At 38.3% G+C, this 19,988-nt stretch overlaps 1 protein-coding gene across 10 annotated transcripts in view; it reads right to left on the bottom strand.

Annotated features, from left to right (window-relative positions):
* ZNF423 (zinc finger protein 423) overlaps nt 1-19,988 on the bottom strand; it is a 402,730-nt gene that overhangs the window by 221,766 nt on the left and 160,976 nt on the right. The window lies entirely within an intron of this gene.

Below are 19,988 nucleotides of genomic sequence, written 5' to 3'. Positions count from 1 at the left end.
TGTTAGTCTATAAGGTGCCACAGGATTCTTTGTTGCTTTTACAGATCCAGACTAACACGGCTACCCCTCTGATACTTATGCTATTGTATATACTATAAAAAAAAAATCACACTTACTGATATATCCAGGAATTCCCACAAGGTACATATTATTGAGAGGGTAGCATATTAACACTGACATACTGTTACCAAGCAACACCAGGACAAATCTGTATGTAGCACAGAGGTTATGTGGAAAAGTCAACACAAGAAAACTGCTGGCACTGGTTTGTTAAAATAAATGACTGCTAATTAATTCTAATAAAAAAATCTTTGTCTTTCACAGACATGCATGCTAGGTACAGCTGGCATACTTGAGCTGCAAGTACATAGGATACTCACAAAATCCATATACTGATGATGAAAGAATCAAGGTTGAAACTCTCAACCACTCATACTCAACAGTGTCTCCAACAAGATACTGAACAGACTATTGAATGTCCACACGATTGAAAGCAACCATTAGAAATGGTTGCTTTCAATGTATTTAATCACTTGGCTGCAAAACTGAAGTAGAGGCTTCAATTTGAATTATCAGCCTTGAAAATATAACTTACTATACCTAAAGTTACAGAAAACAGCCAGTTTGTATTGTATCAGGTTTAAAATGTTTGCTGTGCATCTACACACGAATATTTTACCCTACTATCTTAATGACAGTCTGGACAATAGTGTCAGTAAAATGTTACTTTATTTGTCACTATGGTTAGTGTTTTCAGTGAGTCTTAATCTTTTTTTTTTAATAAGAGATGGTTTATTTTCTAGAAATAAGGCTAGTACTTCAAAAATAGAAAGGGCCAAAATATATCAAGTGGCATGCTGACCTAAGAAATACACCAAGGAGAGGAATTAATTAAATTTGGCTTATTTGAAATTAGAATTAGTATATAATTAATATAGTGATGTGTAGCATGTGAACTGTTCATGAATTTTTCTGTTATGGAAACCATACAATTTTTAGAACTGACACTTTTAAAATAAATTACACACACAGGGGGAAATCTTGGCCCCACTGAAGTCAATGGCCAAACTCTCATTTGACTTTAATGGGGCCAGGATTTCACCCATTCTATTTTGTATGTTAAAAGATCACCTTGTTCTTGTGTGTTTGTACAGAGCCTAGCATAATAGGGTCCTGATCCTTGACTAGGGCTCTTAGGCACTATGGTAATACAAACAATAATAAATAAAAATAAAAGCTATGGGCATTAACTGGCAGCATAAAATTAGAGACACATAATGATGGGTCTAAATCCCAAGAGGTTATGACCACCTGCAATTCCCTTTGATTTGCAGTTGGGAGATGCAAGTACACATTTCCTCTCAGGATTTGGTCTATAGAAATTAGTGATGGAAAGAACCTTTTAGGCAATTTCAGAATTACAAAAAGAAAGGGGCAAGTAAAATATCGCTCTTTTTCGTGTCATCATGGTAAAAGGCAAGCAAGGTCATTTTGTGCTTGTTCTGATATATTCTCAGTACAATTTTGCAAGGCGAAGTGCACGATTATTCCCTACAGCAGGAGTTCTCAACCTTTTTCTTTCTGAGCCCCTCTCTCCTCCCCAACATGCTAGAGAAACTCCACAGTCCACCTGTGCCACAACTACTAGTTTTCTGCATATGAAAGCCAGAGCTGGCATTAGGGGCTAGCAAGCAGGACAACTGCGTGGTGCCACATGCCACAGGGGGGCTCGCAAAACTAAGTTGCTCAGGCTCTGCCTTTAGCCCAAGGTGGCAGGGATCAGGGCCCTGGTCTTCAGCCCTATGCGGTGCGGCTTCAGCTTTCTACCCTGGGCTCCAGCAAGTCTAACTCTGGCCCTGCTTGGCGGTCCCCCTGAAACCTGCTCGCAGCCCCACAGGGGGCCCAGACCCCTGGTTGAGAACCACTGCCCTATAGTATATTATCTAGTACTATGTGCAATCTAGTTTTAAATTCCTCAAGTTGTGGGGCTTCTATCAAAAGTATGTCTCATTATAGTTGATACTACATTCACCTTCTAATTGTGCAACACTTCTTTTGTAAGTAGTTTAACCAGACACAGGTAGAAATGCTTACACTTGACAAGTTATAACAGCTATACATGTAAACATATGCACACCACGTAAGTCACATTGGTCACTTTGAAAACATGAAGAAAAACCAAAAAAGGCCAAGATACTGACACCTCTAGTTCACCAACATCTTAGCAGAGCAGTCGCACTGTGATAAGATGGTCATCACCCTCTTAAGCCAACACACACAGGAACACAGCTTCCTCTTGGACTTGTCAGAAGAGGGGACCCGAGTCACATGCACTGAACAGAGGACAGGCCCTTTATTAAGGAGAATTTTAGTATCATGGGGCTCCCAACGGCAGACAAGGAAGATCCAGTCCTGCAGAATTTCTTTGTGAAGGAATTCCATAACTCCCCCACTATCCCAATATATGCAATAGTACTTTAGGACACACCTTCAACACCCACCATAAGGTGACTACCCAGAGGGCACATTCACAGCACCATATTCATACCCATTTGATAAACATAGTATCTTAGTAGCAGCACGCAAGAAAAAAAAATGGCCTTGCCAAGATTTAAAATATTTTCTGAATGTTTGTCCAGAGATGCAGACAAGGTGGTTGGAGAAAAAGTCACAGACGAAAAGGTTTATAGCCTAAGGGATGGAAGCTTTGGTGTTATAACCAGCCAAACTGATGGAGCTAAATTAATCCCTGATGTAACTCCACTGACTTCAGTGGTATTGCACCAGAAACGAATCTGTCTCATGTTTTACCAACAAGGCATAACGTTCCCGTTTTGTGATTTCATGTCGGCCAGTGAACTCTTAAAAGTAGAAGAAACTTCATGTATAATTTTAAAAAGTGGGGACAAAAGAAAAACTAAGGATAAAAAGCCTAATCTAAAATCTTATTAATAAGTGTTTTTCTATTGTTAAATGTCAGTTCAGGGTCTGTGTTTGAATTAACTGTATTAAGTTTGTTATCTTATAATATCAGAGACAGCTTTTAAATGTTAACAGAGATGCCCAAAATTATCTGCAGGTCGTAGTCCTAGAACAATAAATTTGGGCAAAAAGTTATTAATATTCTCCAGTTAGAAAGAGCAAACAAATCTGAGGTTAAAGGTTGTTGGCAGAGAAGTTTCTCATTTGCTGTATATTCCCAGTGAAGCATGTTTTTGTAGCTTTAAGATCTTTTTTAAAAATCCTTTTAAAATACTGGAATCTTTACCATGTGTATGCTTGTATTGTACCTTACAACTGTACATATATAGCACACAAGCTGCAGTGAATGTACTTGTTAGTAGTTCTACTTTGCTATTACGAAATAAAACTACACCTCTACCCCGATATAACGCAACCCGATATAACATGTATTTGGATATAATGTGGTAAAGCAGTGCTCCGGGGGGTGGGGGGAGGGCGGAACTGCGCACTCCGACGGATCAAAGCAAGTTCGATATAACACGGTTTCACCTATAACGCGGTAAGATTTTTTTTGCTCCCGAGGACAGCGTTATATCGAGGTAGAGGTGTATTTCAAACACGCACAAAAAGAAGCGAATGTGTTGGTTCACAAGACCAAGTTATGTCAAAAAATAAAAGTTCAATCTGAGCATTAGGTTGAGGCAAAGGCACTCTGTTGATCTCTACTACATGCTAACTGGATCAAAAGCAAGAATGTTTAAGACGTTAAAGTGCACAGCAGCCTAAGTCTTTCACACTCAGTGTCAATACACCATAAAAAAAAAAAACGAAACAGGAAAATGGCTGAAAAAACAAATGAAGACCACAGAAAGGATAGCACATGAAATACTGCAGCAAATTGCAGGGTATGTGAAATTGTATGGGACCTATATATTAAAGATGTCGAAGCAACTGAAATTCAGGTTTCTATGCAATCCACTCACTGCTCAAACAAACACTTCTTACAGACTTAGAATTCTGTGCATCAATTCCTCTCCTCTCTCAACAAGAGGAAAAAACAATCATAATACAAAAAAATTATTTGATCCAGCATGTAGTTAATGGTGTTGGCCTCCTAAGACTTAAAACTTAATAAAATTGAACTCACTGCAGTACTGTAATGAAGAACAGTAGGATAAGGCTACCCTTGAACCATGAAAATTGTATATTGTTACCTCCTTGTGACCTCCTAGGGCTATGGCCATTCCAACTTCTCCAAGCTGTCATTTGTTTGATTCTGACAACAGACTGTCCAGGCAAGCAAGAACGGTGCTATGGGAGCTTTTTTGGAAGGGCAGGGATGAGGACAGGCTGCTTAGTGCCAGATAATTCTTTCAAACAACAATAAATTGAATTAGTAATGCAGGATGCAATACACTAACCCAACTTAAAACTACTATATGAAGTGAGTTAGGCACAAAATATGAATGTATATAGTATTCAAAAGCCAGTGAATTTCAGGTGGTGTGTATTGTATCAGTGCTATAGCATTTCACATCATAATAGTAATCACCACAATATGGGTTCTGAATTAACATTTTAAATATATAAACTTTTCCTTTTAACTTCATAGTGGGGGGAAAAAATGCACATTGGGCTCATGGGTAAAAAGTAATCACCACTGTGCATTTAGTGGAGACGAATGCGTTTTAAAAGGACTATGTTACAAACTGAGCATTGAAGTATGAAGAGGAAGGTGGCTGTTTATGTCTCATGCTCTACAATCTGACAACTAAACGATTTCTACCACTGTACTTTTTGCAAAATTCTTAGTTGTGAGGTCTCCCTGCTCTTTGTGATAACCTAAATTTGACAATATTTTGAGGGCAATACTTTAAACTTAACCATCTCATTTATAAATTATCAAATTAGTAACTTGCAGTATTAAGGAAAAGCCTGAGAAATGGCTATTTTTAGGCAAACGGCAAAATGGAGGTTCTCCAAAATACAAAGTATGTCTGGCTGGATTTTTTTTCCCCACCACCAATACTCAGCTAGTTCCACACTAAATATTTGTTTTTCCTATGTACGCTCCTCTTCTGTTGTACAAAATAAAGAAAAGAAACTTTGGTTTCATTCTTGTCTTAACTCACTTTGATTTGAGAATATATGTTTCTAAAATTCTAATTGCTATTGCCAAAAGATATGCTCTAGTTCGAACAGGAATTATTTTGGGTAAGTTCTATGGCCCATGTTACACAGAAAGTCACACTAGATGATCAACGCAGTGGTACCTCCTAGCTGTAGCATAGTGTTTATGAATGTCTGGACAAGAGTTATATTGTATTCTATATATCCAGTAACAGAAAAACTTAAACACTAAAAATACACTAAAGTAATGTTTGAAAGTCTTAGATGACCTTTCTGTTTCCTAGGGAGTTCTGAGTGGTCTGTATATTTCAACAGTAAACCTCTTGGGGCAAGTACAATAGGTGAAATTCCCACTGACTTCACTCATCATCTTAATGTATTTGCAAGCACTGTCGGTGCTTAAGTACCAGAATGTGCATTTGTGAATACTTCTTTGGACCTTAGCCTCATGTTTGGGTTTACTGATTTTGGTACATGTACGTACAGATACTAGGTCTAAGCTAAAGCCCTCTGGAGTCAATGGGATTCTTTCCACTAACTTCAGTGAGTTCACAATCAGGTCCCATGGGCAAACACACATACAAAATAACTTCCTGCAACTTTGGCTTTCTTGGATTTCAGGCCATCCATGATATTCTTTAGTCAAGATGTAGTAGAAACCTTTGATAATTATTTTGTATTGATCAACCTGTCATTTCATTTTCCATTATAGCAGAAATCTCCTACAGGAGCACTCAGAATAAGTTTATTTATTCTGTCTCAAGTAATGTGTCACATTTAATCAGTTTTTAGTTTCATTATTGCTTAAAAATTAGAAACCAGTTTCTTTGCATCTTTATTGCATTTTTTTAGTTTACTTACTGATAGGTTATTAAACTTGGATATTTTAGACACCCATAACATACAAAACAAATTCTTCACTGTCTCTAACCAACTTTAGCATTAGCTTTTTTATAATTTTTAAGTTTATTTTCACTGAAAGACTGCTCGTAATTATTGCTCATGTTCTCCCCAAACACTTATGTTACTAAAGTGTGAAATGTCTTCTAACACAAAGACAGATCTCTGGGAAGTAATTACAAAAATGCATTCAGGGGCAATAATTCTATATTAACTGTCAACTGCATACATCTCCTGAAAAAGCACTTGCTATGAAGGAATTATTTGTGTGGCATTTGAAGGCACTGAAGGCAAGAGAAAACTGCAATACATTAAACCAGAAACTCCAACTCCCTCATCAAGGGTCAATTTATGTTTAAATCATTATCCTGAAGTCAAACCAACACCTACCTGAGTGCCTATTGTAAAGACAATTTCAATACACGTACAGCCTGGATGCAATTTCCCATTTACAGTGTGGTACAATTATCATCCCCTTTTTTAAAGAGTTCTCTGAGTAGCTTGTCAAAACAGGTATATCCAATCATTCAAGGCTTCTCTTAACTGCCGGCTGATGTCTCCAAAAAGACCTGTTAATGATCTATGAATATTAAAACTGCCTCACAACTGACCCTGCACATTAAACAGGTACCTGAGTCATTATCAAGAAAAGTGTGAGAAAATGTGTTAATACACATTGAGCAAACCTGTTATCCTTTAGGCCAATCCTTAGCGAGGCAAATCCCCCATGAAATTAAAGGGTGTTTTATATGAGTAAGGAAGATAGGATCTGATACTCAGAGCTCCACATTTCAGTGAAAGGGTAAAATGAACCCCCAGATAACAACATGATCACAAATATACCTAAAGATGTTCACTTAGTGTTAACCAAACCTGCAGGGATTATTATTAAAACTAAACAAACAAACAATAGGATTAGCTCAAGCTTTTCTAATGCTTGTTCTGGAGCTATTTACATTTTATTATATTATTGCTACAATGCGTTCCTGAACAAAAACAACAACAAAAAGCATCTGAATTATTATTTATTTGTACAGCACTAACAATGTGCTGGAACTTTGCAAAGTGAAGCAGGGCATACATTTTATCAGTTGTTCAATATTTGGTTGGTTAGTTGGATATATACAGAGATGTGAGTGCCTCCCTGCCAGGAGAAATACTGTTTATGGAATTGTTGGAAGAAAAAGTTTAAAAACTGGAACAGTGGGAGGAGGACAAGGCTGACTTGGTCATGCTAAATGTTTAACTGCTATGCACTATCCTGCTTTAGATTGTCCTCAGATTATGGATTTCATTTCCTTTGTGCAGGAAACAACTGTGAAAAGTGAGCAGAAACTCCGCAAGTTTGATGCATGGCGCTTCTACCACTTCTCTATCCCTCATGGAAGTAGCTCAGGATTCTGTCCCCTTAATCCATGGATCCGGAAAAGGTAAGGGAGATCTAACCACAAGCCCCTTGCTTGCCCCTGCTCTGTCACCCAGCTCCACCAGCTCCTGACTGCCCTTGTAAGCATGGCTCAAATTCAGCTACTATTCACTCCTCCTATCAAGGCTGGGTGTGATTCTGCAGCCTGCGGTGCAAAGAGGCCTTAGGATGCATTAACCAGTGCTGTGTTCCTCGGCCGGCTCTCCTGCCCTCCCGTAACTGCAGGGCTAGAACCTCTATCAAGGTGCTTCTGCTGAGCATGGGGGAAAAGAAGAGAATCATCCCATTGGCAAAACTTCCCTCTTCCGTGAGTAAAGGATTAGAGTAAGGCACCCCATGTATCTAATCCTAAAATGTTATGGCACTTCTTCACATCAACCTGTCCAAAGCCCATTGCATTAATGGGCTCTGAATCAGCACCTCATCTGTGTAACTCATTAATATGAGTTATACGCAATCCAGTAAAGAAAAACACAGACTTTGGAATATACACCACTACCCCGATATAACGCGACCGGATATAACATGAATTCGGATATAACGCGGTAAAGCAGTGCTCCGGGGGGGCAAGGCTGCGCGCTCCGGTGGATCAAAGCAAGTTCGATATAACACGGTTTCACCTATAACGCAGTAAGATTTTTTGGCTCCTGAGGACAGCGTTATATTGGGGTAGAGGTGTATTTCAATGAAAATACCTGTAAAGTTCTTGCTCCTCTGGTTTCACCCTAAAGAAAGGTACTCCAGCTCCAGAAATGCCCTATCATGAAGACAACTCCATCACGACTTTTTTCATAATATCACTACCACAAAGGAGTAATTCTAATGCCAAATAGCAATTTGCTCAAAACCTCACAGATCATCAATGGTATTCAAAATAATGAATAATAAATATGTACTTATTTGTAAAAACTGCTCCAACTATCACATGCATGAAACTCTCAATTCATTTTCTAAAGGTATTTGATACCTGTGCAACAGATTATAAAGCTAGTGTTCCATCCTTCTGCAGAGTTTCACATGCATTATTAATGATTTTTTTAAAAAAACTTTAAGGTGGAGCCAGATATCTATATGGCTTAAATCTATAGTGCCTTGAACAGATAGAAAATTCAAATTATTTAATAAAATTCACATGTGGCTTGTTTTAGCAGCTGCATATCAAATGGAAAAATAAGATATTGACCAGTTCTCCTTAGAATACCATCTGTTAGTAATTGCTGATTAAAATAAATCTGTTGATTAAAGAAATTATAGTATAATTTACCATTACAGACAAAACATGGCTGCGTACATAAGTGTTTTCAAATCCCCTTATACATATCCAGAACGTTGGTTCTGTATTTAAATCTTTTTCCTACGTCAGGTCTAAAAAGGGAAATTGCTCTTTTGGTCTCTGGATTTGGGCTAGAATGTTGCCTTCTGATCTTTATAAGGGCCGTTATTGTAAGCCTAACCCATAGGAATCTCTTAGCAGCAAATTTAGTAAGGTCCTGATTCAGAAACACACTTAAGCATGTGCTTATTCAGGATGGCATTTAAGCACATGCTTAAGTTAAGTATATGTTTAAAAGCTATCATGAAGAGGCATGCATCTCTTAATCAAAACCTACATGATTTTTGCTTCTCTGTTTGTTAATTTTTATCTATAATTTATATTTGAGTTTTAAAGTGTCAGTAAATGCAACCATAAAATGATATGCACAGTCATGAAAGAGCTATCATATTCAGTAAAATGGGAACAAAACTAAGTTATACAATTAATATTAAGGAAAAAGAGAAAAGGAACAATAGAAGGAATGAAGCCTAGACGCTGCCTAGATCATTCTCTACTGACAATGACAAATGTGCAATTGAATACATATGGAATGGACTCTGCCTCTTCTAGTATTATTATTATGATGAATGGAAGTTCTTCAAACTTTGAGAACAGATGTTCAAAATGTATCCATGGCACCCTATTTTCCCCTATACTCTCAAGTAAGACTCCTGTTGATGTCAATGGGAACCTTGCCTGAATATGGAAGGGTAAATAGGGCCTCATCATGTGCACCTGATCCGACACCCCCCAAAGTCAATGGATAACTCCCATTGACTACGAAGGGTCTTGGATCAGGAGAAAAACTTGCTTGGCCTTCTCACTGCAGTACTGTGTGGTTAGACTAAAGTTAAAATTTTTGAAGTGTCTAAATGATTTAGAAGCCAAAGTCTCTTTTTTGAAAGTTACTTTGCTGCTTAGGAGTCTAAGGCCTGGTCTACACTTAAAATTTAGGTCTACATAGCTATAGCACTCAGTGGTATGAAAATGCATACCCCTAAGAGTTGTACCTATGTCAGTCTAACCCCTGGTGTAGACGCAGGTAGGCCAGTGGAAGAATGCTTCTGTCAACCTAGCTGTTGTTGCTCTGGCAGGTGGTGTTCCTATAGTGACAGAAAAACCCCTTCTGTCGCTGTAGACTGTGTCTATGCTACGGGGTTAGGCTATGCCACTATAGCCCCCTTAGTGCAGACAGGACCAAAAGTCCCATTGAAAGTCAATGAACAGTAGCAGAATAATATATAGTTGAAAGTCAATGTGATTTAAACTCCTACACACCTACATGGTTTTTGAAAATGAGACTTAGACGCTTTTGAAAATTTTACCTAGATCTCATGGAGGCGTGTATATTATTGTACAAAAAGAGTTGATTCATATACAATTTCTTGATGTTGGTATTTAGAGCATGGTACAAGAGTTCAGTTTTCTCTTTTTTCATATTCATTAACTTGCTTAGTGAGATTTTTATTTCAACCAGAAGAGAACAAGGAAAGATTGTGCATCTCTTCTTATGAAGGTTAGAAAAGCATTTAAAAACAGAAAGCCACGTTATCAGAAAGCCTCACTTTTGCAAAAAGCATTGCAGTCCCAGTAATTCTGGTCAATCTTCCTTACATAAGGAAGAATAATGTCCATTTCTCCCTTACCCAGCAGCTATTCTTATGACAGCCATGTTACACACCAGTGCAGAAATCAAATTAGCAGCAAGCCCCAATGAGTTTCCTGCCATTTATTGTTCCTCCCTAGCCTTTTCCTAAGTTTTAAATACAATGTATTTTTGGGTTACGGATTGAGCTTTATTTCCATTTTTAACAGGCTTTCAAATAAAAATTAATCTTCCTCAACTTTCTCTTTGAATTTCTTTCCTTGATAACAAAAATCTCGAGTAGTAAGTGTTTCACTTGACAAAGCCGTTAATTCTGCAATTTCAGATAATTAAATTGAGTAAAGCAAGTATTTAAAGATGAACTAAGTGAAATATACTTATGCATGGCTCATGCTGTTAGAATTCTGCTCCATGCTATTCTGGTACTGTTAATTTATTAATGCTATACTAGTGAATTTGCGACACTAGTGAATAAGGAATGTATTGTTTTTAATAAAATTAAAAATAAAAATAAAAAAGTTTCACTATGGATTGTGAATGAAGCTGCAAATGAAATAAACTAATCCCTCTGAATGAGCCCTCAGCAGTGCACTTCCTGTATCCAATTGAAACCTGCGCGCAGGATTCGTACTTTCTTTGTGTTAACTAATTTCTGACAAGAGGCTTTCAGCTATTTATTTCTAGGATAATAAGTTAGCTGCAACAGTCCTCGAGTGTGGTGATCTTTTTAGCAGTGATAACACTTCCTCTTAACGTGTTCCTTGGTTCTTTTTCCTAACGGTATGTGGTAAAGGAAGTGTGAAAAGGTATTTAAAAAGAGTTAAAACTAAGGCATTAAAGTCCTGTCTCCCCTTCAACTCCTCCTCTAATATTTCAGGTCTTGAGTGCTAAAACAGTAGGCAGTATACAACATGAAGTAATTGGCAGAATGCTAAAAACTTGTGCAGGGGGGCTTTTTATTGTTAAAAATAAATACATAAATAAAATACTTTAGTGTGAATGTTTTAGGGCAAAACTGACAATGGGTAAAAAACTGAAGAGGCCAAAAATCCAAACAGGGGAAATACTTTACATAATTAACCAAAGTCTCTCCAGAATTTTCATTAGATTTTTTTTTCTTACTATTATTATTATTTGTACTCGTGCCTTCTGCTTCTCATGTTTCTTGCAAACCACCTACCTTAATTGGGCTCTACAGTATATGCTGAAAGTTCCTCGAGTTCTTCCGCAGTCTCAAAGGACACCTATGAAAGGTGGTACCTGAGACTGCTCATAATAACTGTTACCAGACAGAGCTAATAATGACCCTCTTTCACTAATGAAAAAAAAACATTGTTGCTGTTATAATTAAGCTTGTGAAGAGTTTAGTTGAAGAGAAATTAGATTTATTTACATGCTGTTCTGTTGCTGATGAAGCACCAGCTATTTGGGAGGATTTCTAATTAACCCTAATTTAGTTGATGTGCTCTTTTGCAGTCCCATTCCCTGTGTACTCTGTACAAGGTAAAATGTAATAATAATAATAAATTAGCCATTTTAAAAGAGTAGGTTTCTTTGCAGGGGACCAGCCCCAGATTTAGTCCTTAAATTATTAAATTTGCATTTTAGCATTTTAGATGCTGACAATTAAGAAACCCTCACTCGAGAACTTAATTCTACAAAGCAGCACATTCTACACTGAAACCCTATGAGAGAAGGGATTACATGGTAAAAAAAGGCCTTTTCTTCCCTGCATCCTACATGTAAAGTGTTACACGTTTTGTGTTGTTGGCCTTTCCTATACCTAGTGTCTTTCTGAAGGAAGGCACCAGTGTTTCCTTTTGTGTTACACCATTCACCCACACAAAAGAACACAAGAGGGGAGCAAAGTTAAGCAGAAAACTCCAAAAGGAATACTCAAGTGTCTCGTTGCATCGAAGGGATGGGGTTTGTGGTTTTGCAGAGAGCACAAGAAGCCTCTCTCTCCAACTACATAGATCTCCATAGGACTTTTGCACAGATCTCAAGGGATACATTTTGGGGGGAGTCAGCCCTTCCCCACTATTTACCAGATCCCCACTCCTGCTTGACGTCACAGCTTCTTTACCTCTCTTCTCACTTTGCCGCCCCCGCCCCCCAAAATCTCATCTCTGGGCAAAAGAATGTACAGAGTGGGACTAGGGAGAAAGTAATCTGAATGGTAAGCATGAACTTCCCTCATGGAGATCGATACTGTGTAGAGCAACTCTCCTCGAGCCCCACTAACCCTGTGGGATCTGGATCATGTGCAGTTTCTGGGGATATGCCCAAGTAGATTCATGGAATGAGGCAGTATTATGCCACATTGGTTCCCTTCTCTTAAGAGGTTTAAAGTCAAAGGGGAGAGATTTCTCATCCTCCCACCCTGTTCACAATACGTGAGGAGCCTATATTTAAAATCACTTCCTATGTCTTCAATAAATTATATACTCTGATCACAAAGTTCATTAACCAGATACAGATTTAAAATATGACTACAGTGTCAAGCTAAAATCACTTAACTCGTAGGACATTTTTTCTCATCTAACATGTTGTTAACAGTTCTGTAATACGTACAGTATGTATGTTAGAGTTGTGTAACTAAACGCACTTAAAATACAAACAGATTTAAAACTTCAGTGTACAAAAAAGCCCAGGCGTTCACCACTCTATTTTTAACTGTTTTGGAGGAACATCCTTGCTAATGAAAATCCTTATTTCAGAATACAGCATAAATACTGAACAACCCACACAATGTGCTCTGATCTCTTTTTTTGGAAGGGTGGGCATAAATGGCAAAGAGAGACCATAGTGTGATTCTGCAATGAAGGCAGTACCTTTGGCTTACTTGTTAAAGCATAAATGCAGATATGCAGCAAATGGCATCTGTGGAGATGATGTTGCTGGTGTCTTCAACATTACAGCTGCGTGAAACACTTAAAGCAAAACCATAAGGAAAATTAGCGATTTTGCTATTTTTCATCTAGAGTAAATTTTGCCAGTTTGGCCATCAGCTAACTGGTGTTTCAAAAAATGCTCAACAATAATGCGTACATCCCAGTGGATGGGGAAGCTAAAAACGAATGATTAAATATAATTTGCACTTCTATTTGGTTTTCATCTATTTCCCCACTAAACAGCATGTGTGAATACTACTCTAATGAAAGTAAGGTACTAACAGTTGTGGGTAAAGCCAAGTACAAAGCAAAGAGCCAGAGCCAAAATGACATCTCGTGTAACACCACTGACTTGCTGACTTCAATGGGATTTAACCAGGAAGGGGTTAACACTATTGTACAAGCTTCCCCATGTGGGTCTGCCAAGCATCACAATTTTGACCTGCAAAACCTGTGTCCTTCCAGCCTGTAATGCTCCTCCCATTCATAACCAAGGAATCCACAAATTCATTTTCTTTTGTTATCTTAAAATAGGTTTTTAAGGCAGGTTTCTGGAGGTAGAAGCATTTTTTTGTAAAAGGCATCCATTTTATTAATCAGGATGTTTGCCTCTTCCTTTCTCTGAGTTACCTGCTCCTTTGAAAAACACCCTCAAAAACTAGACAGAGAGGAAAGAGATGTAGCAGTACAGTACTCAGTACACTCCAGATGTTACAATGCACAAATGCAAGGATCTCTTTGATATAGTTGTCTCACAAGCTCCTAAACTGTGGTACAGGCTGAAGGAGAAACTACCAGGAATGCCAATTCTCCACAACAAAAATTAGGAAAAAAAAATTAACCTCAGTCAATATAAAGTCTTGTTCATGAAGCAAGATAATTATCTGGAATTTCACATTTATCAGGAAAGTTAAGAAAGTTATTTTACCAAGTAAAATCAATTGCTTTTGTGGCACTGTGGGCCAAATGATGTTCTCACTTACACCCACATAACCCTATTGACTTTGAATACGGTTCATGGATATGACAGAGAAATATGCAAATTCATTTATTTTGTTTAATATGATCAAGCTTTAAAAGCCAAATGATTTTACATGACACATTTCTTTAACGGGATAAATTGTCTCCTGTTTTAGAATTCATACTAAAGAGGAGCCTGATATAAAGTTACAATCAAATAAATTATGTACAGAGGGGTTTTATGTGTGTGCGTGTGTCTATACACACATACACACAAACAGTTAGTTGCTTTGTAAAATTGGCATTATTCTAACAAATAATCCATATCATTTTACATCAAAAATGCAGAATTTAAGACATTGCCACTGCAGTTGAAATTAAAATGAAGAGAACATATATTTTAGCTGTTTATGTTATTGTTCAAAGCTTTTGGAGGAAGATAGGAATTGGACGAAATCTCATAAAAACAGACCATGAGATTTCAGTACCATATAATCCAGATTTGAGCCCTACCCCTAAATAAGCCTAACCATGAACCCTAGTGTCCACCTAATCTGATTCCATATTTGAACCTATCCTAAATTAAATTAGGGGAATAGGGGGGGAAAAACACCATTTAGCTAGTGAAAGTATTCTTACATCATTTGCCTCTTTCTCCGGTTTTGTTTTTGTTTTTTTAGAATTTAGATTAACAGGTAATAAGCCAGCTACATAACTACAGTCTTTCATGTGATTATATCATCTCTGCACCAGAATGTTCTTTGTAGTTACGTCTTTACATAACAGATGTCGATAAAATGTATAGCGCTAGGTAGGGTGACCAGACAGCAAATGTGAAAAATCGGGACAGAGGGTGGTGGGTAATCAGAGCCTATATAAGAAAAAGACCCCAAAATTGGGACTGTCCCTATAAAATCGGGACATTTGGTCACCCTAAGCTAGAGCTACAAACCTAATTCTGAAGCACTGTCCTCAAGTAGTTCCTTATGCCAAAATGTTTTAGTCAAACCCTTCCTTGTCATACATATCCTTTGGTGTGCACATGTGTAACACTGCACCAATATTTCTTTCAAATTGAAAATTCTCTTTAGCTGTGGTTCAATCAACAGCTAGAGGCTTAAAATATATAAACATACTACATAGAGAGCATCACAGTGGCCGTGGTTTTCTTTATCCAAATGAAAGCTTCCAACTGAGAGGTAAGAAATTTGCCTACAAGTCCCTCCATTTTATGCTAGCAAATAACTCGCTTAAGAAATGTCGTAGCTTCAGCACTAAGACATCAGGAGGTAGAAAAGCGTGGGAAGGGATGAGAAGTGGCCACCACGAGGAAAAACTCTGCTAAAATTACCTGACTTTTCCTTCCAGCCTTCTGATGAGTTTAACAGAAGAAAATGTAAGTTTGTTTGCTAACAAAACAGCAGTTTCAGTGACTGTCAAGAATTTAAGAAAACACAGATTTGCCTTAGTTATAATGATGTTCACATTGCAATAATGTTTCACAGACCTCAAAAACACCTTCTGGATTTTGCACAAAATGTAACACTGAACTTCATTTTATATGTAAAGTTTAAAGTCCTCCAGTTTAAAGGAAATAGAAATACCCACAGTTTTGAGCTTTGCTACTTCTCTCTTCTAAACAAAGACAAATGCTTTCTCCACAAATACAGTGTAAAAGTTTTACACCAGCCATGAATGTACTAGACTTTGCATGCCTAGAAAATTAAATACAAACAAAACAAAACAAAACAAAAACTTGCATGCATTCACTTCAAGTGTATCAAAACTTCCAGCAAAAGTGGTATTTTGCAGCCAAAGTACTTTAGTGCTGCTTAAGTATCAATGAACTGAAGTAGTCCATCTTTCTCAGTCACAACGGTACTTAAGAAAACGTGAAGCTGCAACGAACATATCTAAATCTGCACGCTGTGCAGTAACATTCAGCTTTAATGTCATTTTGGCTTTTGTATTCCTATTTTTTGTTGCTAATTAATTTGTTCCTTTTGAAGCAAATGTCTTTAAAACGAGGCTTACATTTGTTCCTCCCTTACCCATGCACTCCAATTTCATTACAACAGAAGCTGTGTTGCCAAAAGGAGACAATTCCTCATTTTTGGTACTGTGCCCTTGAAGGCATCTTATTAGAAAAGACCATTTCTTAATTAACATTTTTGATCTTTAATCCATTACACATTCCTTTAATCCCACACGGAGGAGCTTTTGGCCCACTTCCTTACAGTGACTGTGGGATGCAAGAGGCTAGCAATTTGTGCTGAGGGTTCTCTCGCAGCTGGACTCCAGAAAAACTGAGTGTAGGTCGGACTGGTCAAGCAGTATAGATTTTCATCTATGATTTTTATATATAACAGCTTTAGACAACCACGACTCGGGGTTAAAAATAACACCCGGAAGCCCAGGTTTACAGATGAGATCATACTATTAACTTCTATGGAGGGCTTTTAATCTTTTTTAAAATGAGTAGCAAAATTCTAAGTGGAAGATTTAGCAGATCACCAGTTGTAAAGTGTACGAAAAATACAATGTACATCCGTTATATCGTTTTCCTTGCAAATAATTACAGCAATTATAATGTGCTAACAGACAATTAACATTACAGGCTTCACAACGCACTATGATTATTGTTTTTTAAATATAATGTATGTAGCCTTAAGTAATTGGTCATTTGGTTGTTTTGATTGGTGAGTATATGAGCTAATGGTTACACATTAGCTCAGCAGATCTAAGAATAGAATTGTCCACAAGCCAAATAATTTAGTTAGAGGTTTGATCTTGTCAAAACTTTGTGAAATACAGACAGCATTTCCAAGCAAAATATGTAGTTTTTCATTTCTCTATTCTGTATTTAGTATCTGTCTAATAACTCACACAATGAGTGCCAAAACCATCCAAAAGGCATCTGTGTTAGACATGAGGCATGGCTAGTAGAACACGCAAATAAGCAGGCAGTTGATCACAAACTTGATGTATAGTTGCATCAAAATTCGAACTTATTTTACCTTTTGTACAGCAGTATGTACACTCCCAATGCTGCAGAATAACAACATGAGGGAAAGGGCTAAAAGCAGGAAAAGTGAGTTACAACATATGGGCTGGATCCTCCTCTTACTGAAATCAATTTTTACTAACAATTTTACTGGGAGCAGGATTGGGGTTTATGCATTTATCAGTTCTTTTCTATGGCTCTACTTTGGTTCTTCTGGAATCAGCAAGTCATTAATAACATGGCTTGGCTGAAGATATACCCAGAAAAGGGAGGGTCACATGATCATTCCAATGAGATAAGCATGCTGAGCACCTGCCCCACCCACAGTACCATCCAATGGTAGGTTTCTGCACACATCTTTTAAACCTTCCCCTATGCTGCTATTCCGCCTCAAAAACGACAACAGCCATTTGTCTCAGAGTGAGAGCCACAAGGCATCTCCAGCCTTTGAACAGTTTTCCCATTTAAAAAAAAAACAAAAACAAAAGATTATAAAATAAGTCCAGGGCATAATTTACTTGGATCCTTGGCTCTAGGTAAGCGTAAAAGCTTGTCTCTCTCACCACAGTAGATGGGCCAATAAAAGATATTACCTCACCCATCCCGTCTCTCTAAGTCAGTTTATATCAGTTTTTTAAATGAGGGAGGGAATTGGCTATAGTAGCTCTTGGCTATGGACTATTCTGGTTGTCCCGGGGTGTCTTGTTTTAGTTTATAGTTGCACTATGAACTCTTTGAAGTCGGTGCTACCTTCATATTTACTGTCTTGTACAGCACTAAACACAGTGTCACTGTGTAATATGTTAAAAATAAATGATTGTTCATATACACTTAGAGCTTATGGTCATGTTGAGTAAGACCCACTAGGGGTCCCTTCCAACCTAAATGATTCTAGAATTCTGTAGTGAATAAGCAAAGACTGTTTGGGCAAATAACTGGGAGTTCCATATAGCTCACCACTGCAAATGGATTCATATCAAATATCCTCATTCAGCTTGGAAAAACAGTGGTGTTTATTTATTCCATTTTGCATATTTCCTTCAGTCTTTTGTTTAAAATTCCCGCTCTTGGAGCTAGCATAATTTACCTTCATCTCAGCTATCAATCATCTACTCTGACAAATGTATATTGATTTTTTTCTTGGAAAATGCCAGACCAGTTTAATATGTTCTGTTACTTTCATTTTAGACCCGTTCAATCTGGAAGTCTTTAAGTACCAGCTACCACTACAAGGTCTTCCAGCATTCCGCAAGACAGAAGCTTGTATAACAGCTGAAGAAATTGTTCATTATGGGAGTTTTATTTAGCCCCTCTAGATTTCTACTTCTACAAATATTAATGGAAAAACCACTGCAGCTGCCTCTTGCCAATTCATAGCTCTGTTGTACGGCATCCTTCTTTTCTCTCTCCTCCCACCAGATCCAAGTTTGGAAATGGAAAGCCACTGACCTACAGAAACTACTCAACAACCTGGATCAGCAAGCTGCTGTCAGTCCAAAAGAATGAGCCTCCTCAGACAATGGAGTGAGCAAGAGCTCCACTCAGTATGCAGTGGGATCAGTCTGGTCTACTGCAAGATGGGGGAGGCACCGGAGGCCATGGTACCAGGGCCTGTGTAAAAGAATAGCTAGAACATGATGCACTCCTGAAGAGGCATAGTAGGAGTTTAGTGTAAGGGGTACAGCTTTTCTACTGCCTGTTATGAAAGGAGGGGGTTGAGGAGAGTGAGGGAAGGGCTGTTAAAGGACGAAGGCAGCATTTCTTTTAAACTTCTAGGCACCAATATAGGATAGCCAAGGGGTAGAGAAAAAGAAATAAGGGATGTGGGGCAGAGACACACCCCTTCCACCAGGAACAATGAAACTTAAAGTGCTTTGCAATCCCCATAAAAATGAATAAAGTATCTTCTAGAAAGCATGATTTGCCTGGTCATTTAGTCTTCTTTTGTCACAAAATCTACAGGAGGTTAGCAAATCTAGAGCCCTGTAGAATCAGATAAATTAGAGATGAAAAAGACCTAGTAGATCATTTTATCCATCCCACTGCCAATGGGAGATTGTTCCTACAGTGTATTTTCAAATGCTCTGTCCAGTCCAGTCTGAAAATGACCTAAGTGACAGGAGATTATCCCATACTCTATTAGATCTCACTATTGGAAAATGTTTCCTGATATTCAGCCTAAGATTTCCTTTGCTTTATTTCATCCCATTACTGCTAGTTCTACCCCCTTGGGCCATTCTAAACATTAGATCTAATTTTGATCTAAAAAACACAGAAAATTTTCATCTTAATACATTCTTTTGCTTGTGCAGCAGGAAAGTGACAAAGCAGCATAAAAGGAAAAACCACAGAAACAAACTGCAGTCAGCATAAAGAAGATGAGAAGGCATTGCCTCTTGTCTACCTCTGGCAAATCCCTCTAGCACAGGGGTTCTCAAACTGTGGGTCAGGACTCCAAAGTGGGTTGCAACCCCATTTTAATGGTTGAGATTTGCTGGGGCCCAGGGCCAAAGCCGAAGCCAGAGCCCCAGCGCCTGGGTCCGAAGCCGAAGCGGCAGGGCTCAGGTTACAGGCCTCCTGCCTGGGGCAGGAGCCCTTAGGCTTCTGCTTTGAGCCCCCTGTTCAGGGCGGTGGGGCTCGGGCTTTGGCTCCCCCACCTGGGGCAGTGGGAGTCAGGTTTTGGCTTTGGCTCCCCCACCTGGGGCAGCAGGGCTCGGCAGGCTCAGACTTCAGTCCTCCCTGCTGGGGTCGTGTCGTTATTTTTGTTGTCAGAAGGGAGTCACAGTGTA

Source organism: Mauremys reevesii, linkage group 16, assembly GCF_016161935.1.
Source record: "Mauremys reevesii isolate NIE-2019 linkage group 16, ASM1616193v1, whole genome shotgun sequence".
NCBI classification, from domain to species: domain Eukaryota; kingdom Metazoa; phylum Chordata; order Testudines; family Geoemydidae; genus Mauremys; species Mauremys reevesii.
This window is presented reverse-complemented; position numbering and strand designations above follow the sequence as displayed.